General features: G+C 43.4%; 1 long non-coding RNA gene across 1 annotated transcript; it reads left to right on the forward strand.

The window, feature by feature from the left end:
* The first annotated feature begins 2,370 nt into the window (after nucleotides 1-2,370).
* Nucleotides 2,371-17,355, forward strand: LOC142476399 (uncharacterized). The gene is made up of 8 exons (XR_012791649.1): nucleotides 2,371-2,419; nucleotides 3,434-3,529; nucleotides 4,974-5,085; nucleotides 8,710-8,829; nucleotides 9,816-9,913; nucleotides 11,480-11,590; nucleotides 14,903-15,012; nucleotides 16,384-17,355. It is a non-coding gene; the product is annotated as an uncharacterized LOC142476399 (long non-coding RNA).
* Nucleotides 17,356-17,776: the final 421 nt, after the last annotated feature.

Below are 17,776 nucleotides of genomic sequence, written 5' to 3' on the forward strand. Positions count from 1 at the left end.
TAATTTCTCTAACTTCCACACTCCTGCTTTTATCCACATGTTCTCCTCTTTCCTTCCCCTACCTTTGCATGTGTCTACACACTGCACCATTTGTACAGACCTCTATTGCAGCTATTTCTGCACTGCTCAATGAAAAGCACTCATGTACATCCTATTCTCTGCGCCCCCTCTCTCTCTGCGCCCCCTCTCTCTCTGCGCCCCCTCTCTCTCTGCGCCCCCTCTCTCTCTGCGCCCCCTCTCTCTCTGCGCCCCCTCTCTCTCTGCGCCCCCTCTCTGCGCCCCCTCTCTCTCTGTGCCCCCTCTCTCTCTGCGCCCCCTCTCTCTCTGCGCCCCCTCTCTCTGCGCCTATCTGTCTCATTCTCTCTACGTCCCTCTCTCTCTACATAGAGCTATCTCTGTCTCTCTCTACACCTATCTCTGTGTCTCCTTCTATGTTTGCTGATGTGTGGGATATCTCTTATAATCTTGAACCTGCTCATATACACATCGGGTCTCCCTGCCTCTGCCTCCCTGCTAAGAGTGTTAACCTATCTAATGTAATCCACATTCCTTTCCTTACTTTTCTCTTCCCTTCTCCTATGCCCTCTGGAATGTCCGTTCTCTGACTAACAAGGCTCTAGTTGTACATGACCTCTTCTGCTCTCATCATTCACAATCAGTCATTCCCCTCACCCCATCTTACCTGTCCCACTGATTTTCCTCTGCTTAATTAAACTCTCCTCTGACATCTACTCTAACCTCTCTGCTCTCTCTCTCTCTTTCTGCTTAAACTGACAATCTTATTAACTCTTACAATGCTATCCTCTATATGCCCCTTCAAGCTCTGACACACTCGTCCCTCTAACCCACACCCTTGGCTAAATTCCCAAACATGTTCATCACACTTCCACTCGCTGTTCTTAATGCCTATGAAGGAAATCACACAATTGATATTTGATTTTTCTACAGTAAAAATGTCTCCAGTCCTGTATAAAGCTGCTCTCTGGGGCCAAACCACACTACTTTTTTTTCACATTCATCAACACTCAAATTTAATTTACGCTGTCTTTTTTTCCCTGTATTTGACTCCCTCCACTAACCTTCTCCTCACACTTGCCATCCTTCCTTCACTTCTCCTCAAGCATTTGACTACTTCAGAGGCAAGGTGGATGCCACCCACAAGGAGATTCCTTCTGTCCCTTCCCCCTTCTCTCCTTCTACCTAATTCTCCTTCTGCATTTGACTCCTTTTCTTCTCTTACAGAGCTGGAAGCTAATCATCTTCTCTTCTCCCTCTACCACATGCCCTCTAGATCGTATCCCCTCACACCTTACTGCATCTCTTAGTCCCCACTCTCACCCACATCTTCAATTCCTCCCTATTCTCTGGCTCTTTACCCTCTTACTTTAAGCCTGTAGTGGTCACCCTTTTCTCAGAAACAACCTACACCCTATGTGCCTTACTAACTACCGCCCTGTATCCCTCCTGCTGTTTGTCTCCTAATTGCTAGAATGTCAACATTCTTAAATCACATTCCCTCCTGGATCCTTTACAACCTGCCTTTCGTACAGCTCGTTCTACAGACTGTGCTTAAAGCAAATTCCCAAGGTCACTTTTCCCTACTAATCCTACTTGATCTATCTGCTGCGTTTGATGCTCTCAATCACTCTCCTCCTTCATATTCTAAACTCTCTCTTGGTATCCGTAACACAGTTCTATCCTGGTTTTCATCATAACTTTCCTGTCACACATTCTCCATCTCTGTTGCTAACATGTCTTCGTCTTCTATTGATCTGTCTGTGGGTATACATCAGGGCTCTGTTCTGAGATCTCTCTTTCTCTCTACATACTATCATTTGGTGACCTCATCAACTCTTTGTGACAATCCTATAAATAACAAATACAAATATCAGGTCATGGGAATAAGTGATTTGGACATAAAAGTAACATTTCGGAAGTGTGGACAACTAATACATCTTGTAGATTGCCTTTACAGTGTGATGTCATTGATTCAGTAGATTGTGTGCAGACCAGGACTGCAGTACAGTGTCACTCACATGGATGACTTGCGTGGTAGAAGCTCAAGAACAAGGATGTCAAACTCCAGTCCTCGAGGGCAGCAAACAGGCCAGGTTTTCAGGATATCCCTACTGAAAACCTGGCCTGTTTGGGACCCTCGAGGACTGGAGTTTGACATGCATGCTCTAGAAGGAGCACAGCTGTGGGTGGGAGGTGGATTTGCTTTGCATCAAATGGTTTGGAGCAAGGTTTATTGTATGTATTATCATAATAACAATGCAATGCTTAACTTTTATTTCAGGAGGGATGACTGCAGAACAGAAGTGAATATTGAAGCCATGTGTTCCTTTTCTTGCAAAAGAGAAAATTTGAAGGACAGTTGAAGAGAAGGAAAATTACTACACAGAGACAGATAAGCAATGTGTATATTTCTCATTTACCATTTAGTATTTGTCGTTTTATTGACTCCACACAATCCGGCTGCTACGGGTTTCACATTGAATATTTTCATCTCTACTCTACCCCTTCCTGTGATCTGAACCATGCAAGTTTTCGTTGATTCAATACATCATGAGTAGAGGGTGGCTACAGTATGAAGTAAAGACCCAAGGACCACATCTACTACCATTCATAACAAGAACATGTGCAGTAGCGCACAGCTGCAGTTCTATGTGATTGTTATGAAAGGTTGAGGTGGTTCAATTCTATGAATCTGGAGTGGGATGGATCCTGTTTGCATCATATGGTTTCATCTAGGCCAGTAGATTATATAACTTTCAGTACAGGTTACACATGGCATCAGTATTAGTGATTTAAAGAGGAGGAAAGCTTCAATGTGGAGAACAAAGCCAAGTAATGTTGAAGTTACTCCTTTTACCATTTACTTGGTCAGTCTGTACTGTCTACTCCCCACACAGCTGCTAAGGATCTTCCATTTTAAATACTTTCACCTCCTATTCTGCACTGCTTTGCTGCCCATTATTCAGAGATGCGTTCCAGTCATGTTTACCACTCTGAATCTCTCTGCAGTCATTGGTTCAGCACATCATGGGTAGAGCATGGCTACAGATACAGCAAGCTATTATTATTTTACCGGCTGATCACCCATAATATTGCATTAAAACATAGAATTAATTTCCAAAAGATTCAGTGATGCTGATAATGCAGAATCTCACAACATTTCCCATCATAATGCCATAATGCACAAGTGGGAGAAATAATCCTTGCTATATCTGTACATTGTGTGACGTATTACCTCAATGACCAATGAGAGCAAGTACATCTTCTGTATAGAGCGGCTGTGTTATGATGCAGTTATTGATCATCATTGACATAATCACAAGAATCTTATGCAAAGGGAAATTGTCCGCAGCGAAGTGAGATTTCAGCCCCCAAACGTCTGTAATATTAATGCAATGTCTTACTTTTGTTGCAGTGAACACTGAAGAGACGGATCTACTACAACACTGTACAGGATGAGCATACGCTACAAGCAGCAAAATGATCTTGCAGTTGACAGTATGTTGTTCTGGTAATGTGCACAATTATTATTTATGGGCTACACACCACAGTGCTGGACATATTCTGTTAACTTCAACTCTACTCCTAACATGGAGATGTCTTCCTGGTGTTACTGATTCAGTACATCATATGCACAGTGTGGTTATGATATGATGGATTGATTTAATGAACCCACCAACCAATGATGACATCTGCATCATCTTCTGTAAAGTGCAGCTACAGCATGATATTATCAGCATTTGGTGCGGTATAATCAGAGGTATCTATGTGCTTTTGTGCCTGTTTTAAGTCCTCCAGCTTAACGCCCCTACACCTCCCACTACACAGGCATACTTACTTATGCATACACTGACATCTGGCATACCTACACACACCCCAGGGCCACTTCCTTCCCCTGATGTCAGGGAGAGGATGGGCATGCAGAGTGCAGTAAGTCTCCACGTTACTCTGGCCAACAGTCTTGGCCTACCTCCAGCATCTGTCACCCACAACATCTGTTCCCTCCTTGTAAAGTGCTGAACTATCTCACCTGGGTCAGTGCTATAGCTGATCACAGTGCCCGATCAGGATGTCACTGTGACAGGCAGCAGTGCAGATTGACCGGTCAATCAATGCAGTGCCGCAACATATGCACTAAATGAGATTTCCGTGCCCCCAGTCAGGTTACTCCCTGGGCAGTGACCCTGCTCACACCCTCCCCTAGTTCCACCTCTGATCACAATTATCTCTCTTGGAGAGTGTAGCAAATTGGAGTTGGGGGAATCTCACCTCTGCCATGCATGGTCACAATCTGGGCACAGGACCCAAATAGTGGGCAATGTGGCACTTCTTACAGTAGAGAATAAGTAACTTTATTCTTTACTTGTGTATTAAGGACCTTATTTGCATTAAATTCAGTCCACATGGGACCAAGACTTTCTGGCTTACTGAACAAAGTGGAATTGTTTCGTAGAGGGTGGAGAATTGTATTTTATCTGAAATTACCCCCTCTGCACAAAATACAAACAATTATACCCATACAAGTACCTTGTGGAAGTTGTTGCCCTCTATCTTCCTGTGGTCTCTCCCTGTTTCTCACCGTGCCTCCTCCCATTTCCTTGCACCTCTGCGTCTCCGCATATATCCCTATACTCAGAGCCGGCTCCGGTCAGTGACATGGGATGCCCAAATATGAGCATACCCATATATGGGCATCCATGCCACTGACCGGAGCCCGCTCTGTTGCGGATATGGAGAGAGACTGGGAGATTTACATCCCCTTATAATTCATATGGTGCATAGTACCGGCACGTATTGTTTTACCGGTACTGTGTACCTTCTTACTTTCACACTGGTACAGTATGTGCTGCAGTGAGACTGAGAGGGATATATTGGTAACACATAGTCATTGGTGGGGGAATTCAATCCATTTTGAAAATAGTAATGCATTGTTTTTTACTTTTTTTTTTTTGCAGTAATGAAGAATGAAAAAGTTCTGTTAAAATTGAATTGGACGTGAACTGGATTCAGCATTTCATCATCAACTCTGCACCAGTGTGAATTGACGTTCTTTAATGTTCTGACAAGGTACATGCAACATCTCTTCCTCTACCCCTACACCACCCTCTGCCTCTTGCCTCTCTCCACCTCCCTGCTAAGCGTATTAACCCATCTAATGTAATCCACATTCCTTGTCTCACTTTACTCTTCCCTTCTCACGTGCCCTCTGGAATGTCTGCTCTACGACTAACATGGTCTATTTGTACATGACCTCTTCTGCTCTCATCATCCACCACTTCTCATTCCCCTCACCCCTGTCCTACTCGATACCTCAGCTTAATTGAACTCTCTCCTCTGACATCTACCCTTATCTCTAACCTCTCCTCACTTTCTGCTTAAACTAACTATCTTGTTAACTCTTACAATGCTATCATCTCCTCCTCCCTCCTCCTCCATCATCTATATGCCCCTTCTAGGCTCTGACACACTCATCCCTCTAAGGCCGTGATTATCATGGGCACACGCTTGGTCGTCCACAGTGCGTGCGAGCGATGCAGGGCCTCCCCGTCGCCTCGGACCTCAGTGCAGGGATTGCTGGAGCGACAGGCATGCGCTAACTTTGCCTTCTGTTGCGTGCTTACTATAGACGCAGCCTAACCCATGCATTGGTTTAATTCACAAGCACGCTCTCATCACACTTCATCACATCACACTGCTGCTCTTAACACCTATGGAGGAAATCTCACAGTCTGATTTTCTACACTAAACCTTTGTCCTGTTCTGTAAAACTCTGCTCCTTTTTTAAGGTCAAACACTACTTTTTCCTCACTCATCAACACTCCAATTTCATTCACACTGTCTTCTATGTATTTGAGTCCCACCACTGACTTTCTCCTCCCACTTAACATCCATCCTTTATTTCTCCTCAAGCCTTTGCTCACTTGAGGCAAGGTGGATGCCATCCACAAGTAGATTCGTTCTCTCCCTTCCCCCTCTCTCTTTTTCTATCTAGATCTCATTGCACTCTTGACTCCTTTTCTCCTGTCACAAAGCTGGAACCTGATCTTCTCTTCTCCCTCTACCACATGCCCTCTCAATCCTATATTCTCACTCTCACCCACATCTTCAATTCCTCCATATCCTTTGGCTCTTTCAACTCTTCCTTTTAAGCATGCAGTGGTCACCCCTATTCTCAAAAATAACCTTGACCTTGTGTGAATTTCTAACTATCGCCCTGTATCCGTCCTACCATTTGCCTCCTAATTGCTAGAACGTCTTGTGATCTCCCGTTTGATCAACATTCTTAAATCACATGCTCCTCTGGGCCCTTCACAATCTGGCTTTCCCAATGTAACCAATTATGTACATAAAGAAAATTCCCAAGGTCCATTTTACTTACTAATCCTGCTTGATCTCTCTTCTGCTTTTGATACTGTCAATCACTCTTCTCATTCATATTCTAAACTCTTTCTTCGTATCCGCAGCAAACTTATATCCTGGTTTTCATCATACTTCTCCATCACACATTCTCCATCTCTGTTGCTAACGTGTCTTTGTCTCCTGTTGTTTTGTCTGTTGGTATACCTCAGGACTCTGTTCTGGGACCTCTCTCACTACATACTATCACTAGTTGACCTTATCAACTATTTTGGCCCTTGATATCATCTCTATGCAGATGATACACACACCTATCCACCCTACCGTCACTCCTGCAATTTAGTTCCTAGTTTCGGGTCGCCTCCTGGCTATATCCTCCATGGATGACACTCTTCTGCCTTAAACCTAATGTCTAAAACTGAGCTCCTCATATTTCCCCCTAAATCTGGCCTAATATCACCTTTCTCCATCGCAGTAAACAGTACTACCATCATCCTGTCATGAAAGCACATTGCCTAGGAGTAACATTTGACTCTTCCCTTTCTATCTTCATTCACGACACTGGCTAAAGTTTGTCGATTCTTTCTCTGTAATATTTCCAAGATTTGCCCTTTTCTCTGTCAATCTACTGCTAAAACGCCAATGCATGCCCTTATCGTATGGGTTAACATACTGCTAACAGGGCTCCCTGTTTCACAACTTTCTCATTTGCAATCTATCCAAAACTCTGCTGCTTGAATAATTTCCCTTTCTCCCACAACAGTATCTGCTCATCTCCTCCTCCTCCTTAAAGCCCTCTCCTTGCTTCCCATCAAGTTTCAGATCACCTACAAAGTTCTCCTCCTTACCTTTTTGTTAAGGTTCTCTATTAGTGGTGTACCGAGTACCCGGCGTTACCCGACACATTTCCAGCTACCCGGACATTACTCGAAACCGGCCACTGAGAAGTGGACTTGGCCGGGTAATACCCGGCGTCGGGTAATGTCAGGGCAGCTGGAAATAATCTTTTATACTTACCTTTCCTAAGACATCTAGGATCAGCAGCAGCAGTCCTCTGATGTTGGCAGCATCAGAGGTGTCTTCACCTGGCGGGGGGAGCTGCAGGAATCACTTCCACAGCACCGAAGCAGGTAAGCTGTGTCTGTGAGCCTGCAGCTCCCCCGCCGGCTGAAGACACCACAGATGCTGCCACCGTCACAGGACTGCTGCTGATCCTAGATGTCACCGCCACCCGGAAGGTAAGTGCCAAACCGTGTACCCGACCGGGTAGAACCTTTCATTTTGGCCGGGTACCCGTTACCCATTTTTTTATAGTTGAGGACCCAGTCCAACACTATTCTCTATTCATCTGCTCCTTCCTACATATCATCTTTGGTCTCGTTATGCCCTTCCTCGTCTCCTAAGCTCTACTAATAACTGTCTCCATTATACTTCTTACACCTCTACTGCGCACTTGCTCTCTTGCCTGAAACCCTTTCCCATCAATTTACCTGTGAAACTCACACACACTCAGTATATGCCAACATACCCTCTTCCACCCACATTTAAGATCAACCTTAAAATTCACAACTTAAATGAAGCATTTCAATAGCTTTTACTCGTTGCTACTGTCACTCATTCAGTCACTAACTATTGTTCCCAAGAAGTGCTTTATACTACAAGTACCCACCATTAAGGACAAGCATTGTCATCTACTGCACTTGTTCCCCCACCTGTTGTCTCTCTGTAAGTCTCCTTACATTTCTCTTAGATTGTAAACTACCCAGGACAGGGATTTACTTTCCTATTGTCTGTTTTTGTTTGTTGAACTTATTGTATAATAATTTCCTGTACTTTTTGGTCTCTCTTGTAAAGCGCTGAGTACACAATGGGTGGTATATAAATAGAGATATATGCAGAGTCTAGAGACAAGGCACACGTGTATAGGTAGCTACAGTTTATCCGGGACCGTATGCATCCTTGAAGTGCCTGTCCCAGTTATTTTCTATTGATTGCAATGTAGGAGTGTCTGTCCTGTCTTATTTTTTTTTATTATTATTATTATTATTATTATTATATATACAAAGATATATACAAAGATTGTTTCCTGTCGTTAGCATGACATTGTGTGACACAGTGTGATGTCATTGATTCAGTAGATTGTGTGCAGACCGGGACTGCAGTACAGTTTCACTGACATGAATAACTTGTGTGGTAGAAGCTCTAGAAGGAGCACAGCTGTGGGAGGGAGGTGGATTTGCTTTGTATCACATGGTTTGGAGCAAGGTTCATTGTATGTATCGTCAATAATAATTATAATAATAATAATGCAATGCTTAACTTTTTTATTTCAAGAGGAAAGACTGCAGAACAGAAGTGAATATTGAAGCCATGTGTTCATTTTCTTGCAAAATAGAAAATTGAAGGACAGTTGAAGAGGAGGAAAATGACTACACAGAGACAGATAAGCAATGTGTATATTTCTCATTTAGTATTTGTCGTTTTATTGACTCCAAAAAATCCGGCTGCTAAGGGTTTCGCATTGGACATATTCACCTCTACTCCACCCCTTCCTGTGATCTGTACCATGCAGATTTTTGTTGATTCAATACATCATGAATAGAGTGTGGCTACAGTATGAAGTACTGACCCAAGGACCACATCTACTACCATTCATAACAAGAACATGTGCAGTAGCGCACTGCTGCAGTTCTATGTTATTGCTATGAAAGGTTGAGGTGGTGCAATCATATGAATCTTGAGTGGGAGGGATCCTGTTTGCATCATTTAATTTGATCTAGGCCAGTAGAGTATATAACTCTCAGTACAGGTTACATATGGCATCAGTATTAGTGATTTAAAGAACAGAAAAACAGGAGTGGAGAACAAAACCAAGTAATGTTGAAGTTACTACTTTTTACTATTTACTTGGTCAGTCTGTACTGTCTACTCCCCACACAGCTGCTAAGGGTTTCCATTTGAGATACATTCACCTTCTACTCTGCACTACTGTGCTACCCTCTATTCAGAGATGAGTTCAAGTCATGTTTACCACTCTAAATCGCTCTGCAGTCATTGATTCAGCACATCATGGGTAGAGCATGGCTATAGATACAGCAAGCTTTATTTTACCCTAATATTGCATTAAAAAATAGAATATCACTCAGTTTCCTACAGATTTACTGATGCTGATAATGCAGAATCTCACCCTCCCATCATAATACACCAGAGGAAGAAATAATCCTTGCTATATATGTACATTGTGTGACATATTGCCTCCATGACCATTGATGGCAAATACATATTCTGTATAGAGCAGCTGTGTTATGATGTAGTTGTTATTGATCATCATTGAGATATAATCACAAGAATCTTATGCAAAGGGAAACTGTCATTAGCATAGTGGGATTTCAGCCCCCAAACTTCTGTAATATTAATGCAATGTCTTACTTTTATTGCAGTGAACACCGAAGAGACGGATCTACTACAACACTGCACAGGACAAGATTATACACTACAAGCAGCAAAATGATCATGCAGTTGACAATATGTTGTTCTGGTAATGTGCACAATTATTATGTATGGGCTCCACACCACAGTGCTGGACATATTTTGTTAACTTCAACACTACCCCTACCATGGAGATGTCTTCCTGTGATTGGTGTTACTGATTCAGTACATCATATGCACAATGTGGCTATTATATGATGGATTGATTTAATGAACCCACCAAACACTGATGACATCTGTATCATCTTCTGTAAAGTGCATCTACAGCAGGATATTATCAGCATTTGGGGTGATATAATCAGAGGCATCTATGTGCTTTTGTGCTGGGTAAAGTCCTCCAGCTGAACCGCCCCCCGCCCCCCACCCCCCTACACCTCCTGCCACACAGGCAAACTTACTTACACACACAGCACACTTACTTATGCACACTGACACTTGGCATACCTACACACACACACCCCACAGCCACTGGCATGCATGCAGAGTCCTGGGCATGCAGGATGGGCATGCAGAGTACAGAATATCTCCACCTTGCTCTGGCCCGTACTCTTGGCCTACCCCCAGCATCTGTCACCCACAACCTCTGTTCCCTCCCTGTAAATTGCTGCACTAACACACCTTGGTCAGCGCTGCAACCGATCACAGCACCGGATCATGTCACTGTGATAGGAAGCAGTGCTAATTGACCGGTCAATCAATGCCACGTGGCAACATACGCACCAAAAGAGATTTCCATGCCCCCTGACAGGCTACTCCCTGGGCAGTGACCCTGCTCATCTTCCACCTCTGATCACAATATTCTCTCTTGGAGAGTGTAGCAAATTGGAGTTGGGGGAATTTCACCTCTGCAGTGCATGTAGAGTCCTGTATGCAGAGTACAGAAAGTCTCCACCTTAGTCTGGCCCGTACTCTTGGCCTACCCACAGCATCTGTCACCCACAAATAATACATACACTAATACTCCCCACAATACACACTTTAATACCTCCTCAATAATAATCTCCCCAATAATATTATAGTCTTAAACACAATATACACAATACCCCCTAACACAAGATACCCAATCTAACACTCTCCTCTGCACCTCAACATAATATACACACTATAATACCCTACACACAATATAATACTCCCACACACACACAATATACACACTATCCTCCTACCGCCATAAAACACAACCAATAATACACACACAATTTGTGGATGTTGGGACCAGCTCCTTGCATGCACCAGTGAAAGAGAGAGGCCTGCCATCCGTGCCTCCCTCCGTTTCCCATCTTCTCCCTGTCTCTCTCCCTCCCTTTCTTTGCATCTCCCTGCATCTTTGCGTATACCCAGTCAGTGACGGCTCCGGTCACGTGATGCCTTAATATGGGCTTATCCATATATCTGTTGCAGAGATGGAGAGAGACCTGGAGATTTTACATTTCCTTATAATTCATATTGGTACTTAGTACGGGCACTTATTGTTTTATCAGTACTGGGTACCTGACCGTACTGGCCTACGAGTGAGAAGGCAATATTGGCATCACACAGTTACTGTTGAATATGTCATTCAATCCATTTTGAAAATAGTAATGCAATGTGGTTTTGTTTTGTTTGCTTTTTGCAGTAATGAAGAATGAAAAAGTTATATTAAAATTAAATTGGAGGGGAACTGGATTCAGCATTTCTTCATGAACTCTGCACTTGTGAGCATTGACCTTCTTGAGTGCCCTGACCGGTACACGCAACTTTAAGACTATAATCTTCATCAACTGCTGTGCAAGCTTTCGTGCTATACCTCCCCCTCCGGTTTTGATTTATACATTTGCTCTCTCAATTCATGTCCTCTAATATCTGGAGGCTCTCTCCTAGCATTTCTCTCTACCACAGCACGTCATCCCAATGTAACCTCTCTCTTGTTCTTTCTGTTTTCTGTTTCCTCACTCCTCTGTAAAACTTTTCTAATTTCTCTAACTTCCACACTCCTGCTTTTATCCACATGTTCTATACACTTTCCTTCCCCTACCTTTGCATGTGTCTACACAAAGCACCATTTGTACAGACCTCTATTGCAGCTATTTCTGCACTGCTCAATGAAATGCACTCCTGCACATCCTATTCTCTTCCACCTTCCCTCATTCTCTACGCCCCCCTCTCAAAGCCCCCTCTCTCTATGTCTCCTCTCTCTACGCCTATCTGTCTCATTCTCTTGACGCCCTTCTCTCTCTACATATCCCTATCTCTGTCTCTCTCTACACCTATCTCTGTGTCTCCTTCTATGCTCGCTGATGTTGGGGGATATCTCTTATAATCTTGGACCGGCTCATATACACATCAGGCCTCCCTACTAAGAGTGTTAACCTATCTAATGTAATCCACATTCCTTTCCTTACTTTTCTCTTCCCTTCTCCTGTGCCCTCTGGAATGTCCACTCTTACTAACAAGGCTCTAGTTGTACATAACCTCTTCTGCTCTCATCAGTCACAATCAGTCATTCCCCTCACCGCATCTTACCTGTCCCACTGATTTGCCTCTGCTTAATTAAACTCTCCTCTGACATCTACTCTAACCTCTCTTCTCTCTTCTCTCTCTTTCTTTCTGCTTAAACTAACAATCTTATTAACTCTTACAATGCTATCCTCCTATCTATATGCCCCCTATAGGCTCTGACACACTCATCCCTCTAACCCACACCTTTGGCTAAATTCCCAAACACACTCATCACACTTCCACTCGCTGTTCTTAATACCTACGGAGGAAATCTCACACTTTGTTTGATTTTTCTACAGTAAAAATGTCTCCTGTCCTGTATAAAGCTGCTCTCTAGGGCTAAATACACTACTTTTTTCCACACTCATCAACACTCAAATTTAATTTACGCTGTTTTTTTTCTCTGTATTTGACTCCCTCCACTGACCTTCTCCTCCCACTTGCCATCCTTCCTTCACTTCTCCTCAAGCATTTGACTACTTCAGAGGCAAGGTGGATGCCACCCAAAAGGAGATTCCTTCTGTCCCTTCCCCCTTCTCTCCTTCTACCCAAATCTCCTTCTGCACTTGACTCCTTTTCTTCTCTTACAGAGCTGGAAGCTAATCATCTTCTATTCTCCCTCTACCACATGCCCTCTAGATCGTATCCCCTCACACCTTACTGCATCTCTTAGTCCCCACTCTCACCCACATCTTCAATTTATCCCTATTCTCTGGATTTTTGCCCTCTTACTTTAAGCCTGTAGCGGTCACCCTTTTGTCAGAAACAAACTACACCCTATGTGCCTTACTAACTACCGCTCTGTATCCCTCATGCTGTTTGCCTTCTAATTGCTAGTGTCAACATTCTTAAATCACATGCCCTCCTGGATCCTTTACAACCTGCCTTTCGTACAGCACGTTCTACAGACTGTGCTTAAAGCTAATTCCCAAGGTTTTTCCCTACTAATCCTACTTGATCTATCTGCTGCGTTTGATGCTCTCAATCACTCTCCTCCTTCATATTCTAAACTCTCTCTTGGTATCCGTAACACAGTTCTATCCTGGTTTTCATCATAACTTTCCTGTCACACATTCTCCATCTCTGTTGCTAACATGTCTTCGTCTTCTATTGATCTGTCTGTGGGTATACATCAGGGCTCTGTTCTGAGATCTCTCTTTCTCTCTACATACTATCATTTGGTGACTTCATCAATGCTTTTGGCCTTAGATATAATCTCTATGCGGATGATACACACACAAATCTATCCACCCCTGTTCTCACTCCTGCAATCCAGTCCCTACTCTTGGGTTGTCTCCTGGCTATATGCTCATGGATGGCACTCCACTGCCTTAAACTTAATGTCTAACACTGGGCTCATATTATCCCCTTTCTCCATCACAGTAAACAGTACTACCATCTATCTTGTCATCAAACATGTTGCATAGGAGTAACATTTGGCTCTTCAATTCCATCTCCATTCACATGCACGGCTATGGGTAAAATGTGTTGCCTCTTTCTCTGTAATATTGCCAAGATCTTCCCTGTCCCCTCTCAACCTACTGCTAAAACTCCAATGTATACTGTTATCCTATAGGTTATTTTAACATACTACTAACAGGCCTCCATGCTTCACAACTTTCTCCTATGCAAAACTCTGCTGCTTGAATTATCTCACTTTCTCCCACAACAGTCTCTGCTCATCTCCTTAAATCCCTGTCCTGGCATCCCATCAAGTTTTTGTATCACCTACAAAGTTCTCCTCCTTACCTTTTTGTTAAGGCTCTCCATTAATCTGCTCCTTCTTGCATATCATCTTTGATCTCTCGTTATGCCCTTGCTTGTCTCTTGCACTATAACCATAACTGTCTCCTGTAAACTTCTTTCACCTCTACTGTTCTCTCACTTGCCTGAAACCATTTTCCATCACTGCACCGTACATGTGAAACTTCCTCACACTCAGTATATGCCAACATAACCTCTTCCACCCACATGTAAGACCAATCTTAAAATTCACGACTTAAATCAAGCATTTAAAAAACTTTGACTCGTGGCTACTGTCCCACACCCACAGTCACTGCTAACAACTATTGTTCCCAAGATGTGCTTTCTACTAATTGTACCCACCATTAAGGACAAGCATTGTCATCTACTGCACTTCTTCCCCCAACTGCTACCTCTCTTTAAGTCTTCTAACATTTCTATTAGATTGTAAAGTTCCCAGGGCAAGGATTTACTTTCCTATAATCTGTTTTTATTTGTCGCACTTATTTTTTAATTATTTTTCCCCTCTCCCCTAATGATATACATATAGGTTTTCCTGTCATTTGCATGACAGAGTTATTATGGTTAACTATTGCATCATGTAGACTGCCTTTTCAGTGTGATGTAATTGATTCAGTACTTTGTGTGCAGACTGTGACTGCAGTACAGTGTCACGAACATTAATGACTTGTGTGGTAGAAGCTCTAGAAGGAACACAGCTATGGGAGGGAGGTGGATTTACTTTGGATCACATGGTTTGGCGCAAGGTTCATTGTATGTATGATCATAACCATGCAATGCTTAACTTTTATTTCAGGAGGGAAGAACAGTGAATATTGAAGCCATGTGTTTCTTTTCTGTCAGAAGAGAAATTTTGAAAGACAGTTGAAGAGGAGGAAAATGACTACACAGAGACAGATAAGCAATGTGTATATTTCTCATTTAGTATTTGTCGTTTTGTTGACTCCACACAATCCAGCTGCTAAGGGTTTCGCATTGGACATATTCCCCTCTACTCTACCCTTCCTGTGATCTGTACCAAGCAGGTTTTTGTTGATTCAATACATCATGAGTAGAGTGTGGCTGCTGTATGAAGTATTGACCCAAGGACCACATCTACTACCATTCATAACAAGAACATGTGCAGTAGCGCACTGCTGTAGTTCTATGTGTTTTATTAAAGGTTGAAGTGGTGCAATCATATGAATCTGGAGTGGGATGAATCCTGTTTGCATCATATGGTTTCATCTAGGCCAGTAGAGTATATCTCTCAGTACAGGTTACACATGGCATCAGTAGTAGTGATTTAAAGAACAGAAAAAACAAGAGAAACTTCAATGTTGATAACAAAGCCAAGTAATGTTGAAGATACTCCTTTAACTATTTATTTGATCAGTCTGTACTGTCTACTCCCCACACAGCTACTAAGTCTTCCATTTGAGATACATTCACCTCCTACTCTGCACTGCTGTTCTGTCCTCTATTCAGAGATGAGTTCCAGTCATGTTTACCACTCTGAATCACTCTGCAGTCATTGATTCAGCACATCATGGGTAGAGCATGGCTACAGATACAGTAAGCTTTATTTTACCGGCTGATCATCCATAATATTGCATTAAAACATAGAATATTACTCAGTTTCCAAAAGATTCAGTGATGCTAATAATGCAGAATCTTACAACACATCCCATCATAATGCACCAGAGGAAGAAATAATCCTTGCTACACTACCGACACGTTTTATTGAAGCACGGCTAGCACCGCAAGCCGGGGGATGCCCCGGCGTGCTAGCCGCACTCCCTCAGCGTGCCGCGCATCACCGATGCACGGTCACGCGTCATCGGGTGCCTGCGCCCCCTGCACGCGCGTCCAGGGCTCCCCGAGGGAGCACTGGTGTCCCGCGATGTGGGGGACAGCGGCAGGGGGTTCCGGGGGACCCGACGGACCCGGCAGCGGAAGGGAGAAAGCCCCGATCGGAGGGCGCTCCTCCGCTGCTTCGGCGTGCGCCCGGCACCCTCCGGCGCGCGCCAGGTTACTGCTGCGGCCAAGAACGGGCAAATGCTCGAATAAACTCGGCCGCAGCAGTATATCTGTACATTGTGTGACGTTTGGCCTCCATGACCATTGATAGCAAATACATATTTTGTATTGAGCGGCTGTGTTATGATGTAGTTGTTATTGATCATCATTGAGATATAATCACAAGAATCTTATGCAAAGGGAAAATGTCTGCAGCATAGTGGGATTTCAGCTCCCAAACTTCTGTAATATTAATGCAATGTCTTACTTTTATTGCAGTGAACACTGAAGAGACGGATCTACGACAACACTGCACAGGACAAGAGCAAACACTACAAGCAGCAAAATGATCTTGCAGTTGCAAGTATGTTCTGTAATGTGCACAATTATTATTTATGGGCTACACACCACAGTGCTGGACATATTCTGTTAACTTCTACCCCTACCATGGAGATGTCTTCCTGTGATTGATTCAGTACATCATATGCACAGTGTGGCTATGATATGATGGATGGATTTAATGAACCCACCACCCACTGACATCTGCATCATCTTCTGTAAAGTGCAGCAGGATATTATCAGCATTTGGGGTGGTATAATCTGGGGCATCTATGTGCTTTTGTGCCTGGATAAGTTCCTCCAGCTGAACCACCCCCCTATACCTGCCACACAGGCATAGTTACAGAGCACACTTACTTATGCACACTGACACTTGGAATACACACACACACACACACACACACAGACACTGTCATGCATGCAGTGTCCTGTATGCAGAGTACAGAAAGTCTCCACCTTACTCTGGCCCGTACTCATGGCCTATCCCCAGCATCTGTCATCCACAACCTCTGTTCCCTCCCTGTAAAGTGCTGCACTAACACACCTGGGTCAGCGCTGCAGCTGATCACAGTGCCGGATCATGATGTCAATGGGATAGGCAGCAGAGCTGATTGACAAGTCAATCAATGCAGCTCCGCAATATATGCACCAAAAGAGATTTCTGTACCCCCTGTCAGGCTACTCCCTGGGCAGCGACCCTTCTCACCCCTCTCATTCCACCTCTGATCACAATAATCTCTCTTGGAGTGTGTAGCAAATTGGAGTTGGGGGAATCTCACCTCTGTAGTGCATGGTCACAATCTGGGCACTGTACCCAAATATTGGGCAATGTGGCACGTCTTACAGTAGAGAATAGAATAAGTAACTATATTCTTTACTTGTGTATTAAGGAACTTATTTGCAATAAAAATTCAGTCCACCTGGGACCAAGACTTTCTGGTTTTCTGAACAAAGTGGAATTGTTTTCCTATAATTTTATATTCTCTGAAATGTAACATCACAATAAAGTACTCCTATTTTTTTCCTTTGTGCTTTTTTATGGACTATTCCTTTATGTATTTCACTTAATGGGACTAATTACCTTACGATTAGATTTCACTTGTATTTTCTTGGGTTACTCTTTGGAATTTCTCTCTGTGTTCATTTATACTATCTTATTTAGAGCAGTCTTTGCCATTGGACCCCATTTCTTGCCAGAGAGATCTGTAACACAGAGTATTGAAGAGAGTACAGAACAGTGGTGAAGTAGATTTTTATGCTTCTAGGCAGCCTCCCTTCTCACCATGTATTCTGCCCCCGACGGTCTCTTGCACTGCTCCCTCCTACACCCACT

The sequence above is a fragment of the Ascaphus truei genome, unplaced genomic scaffold (assembly GCF_040206685.1).
Source record: "Ascaphus truei isolate aAscTru1 unplaced genomic scaffold, aAscTru1.hap1 HAP1_SCAFFOLD_1575, whole genome shotgun sequence".
In the NCBI taxonomy this organism is placed as follows: Eukaryota; Metazoa; Chordata; class Amphibia; order Anura; family Ascaphidae; genus Ascaphus; species Ascaphus truei.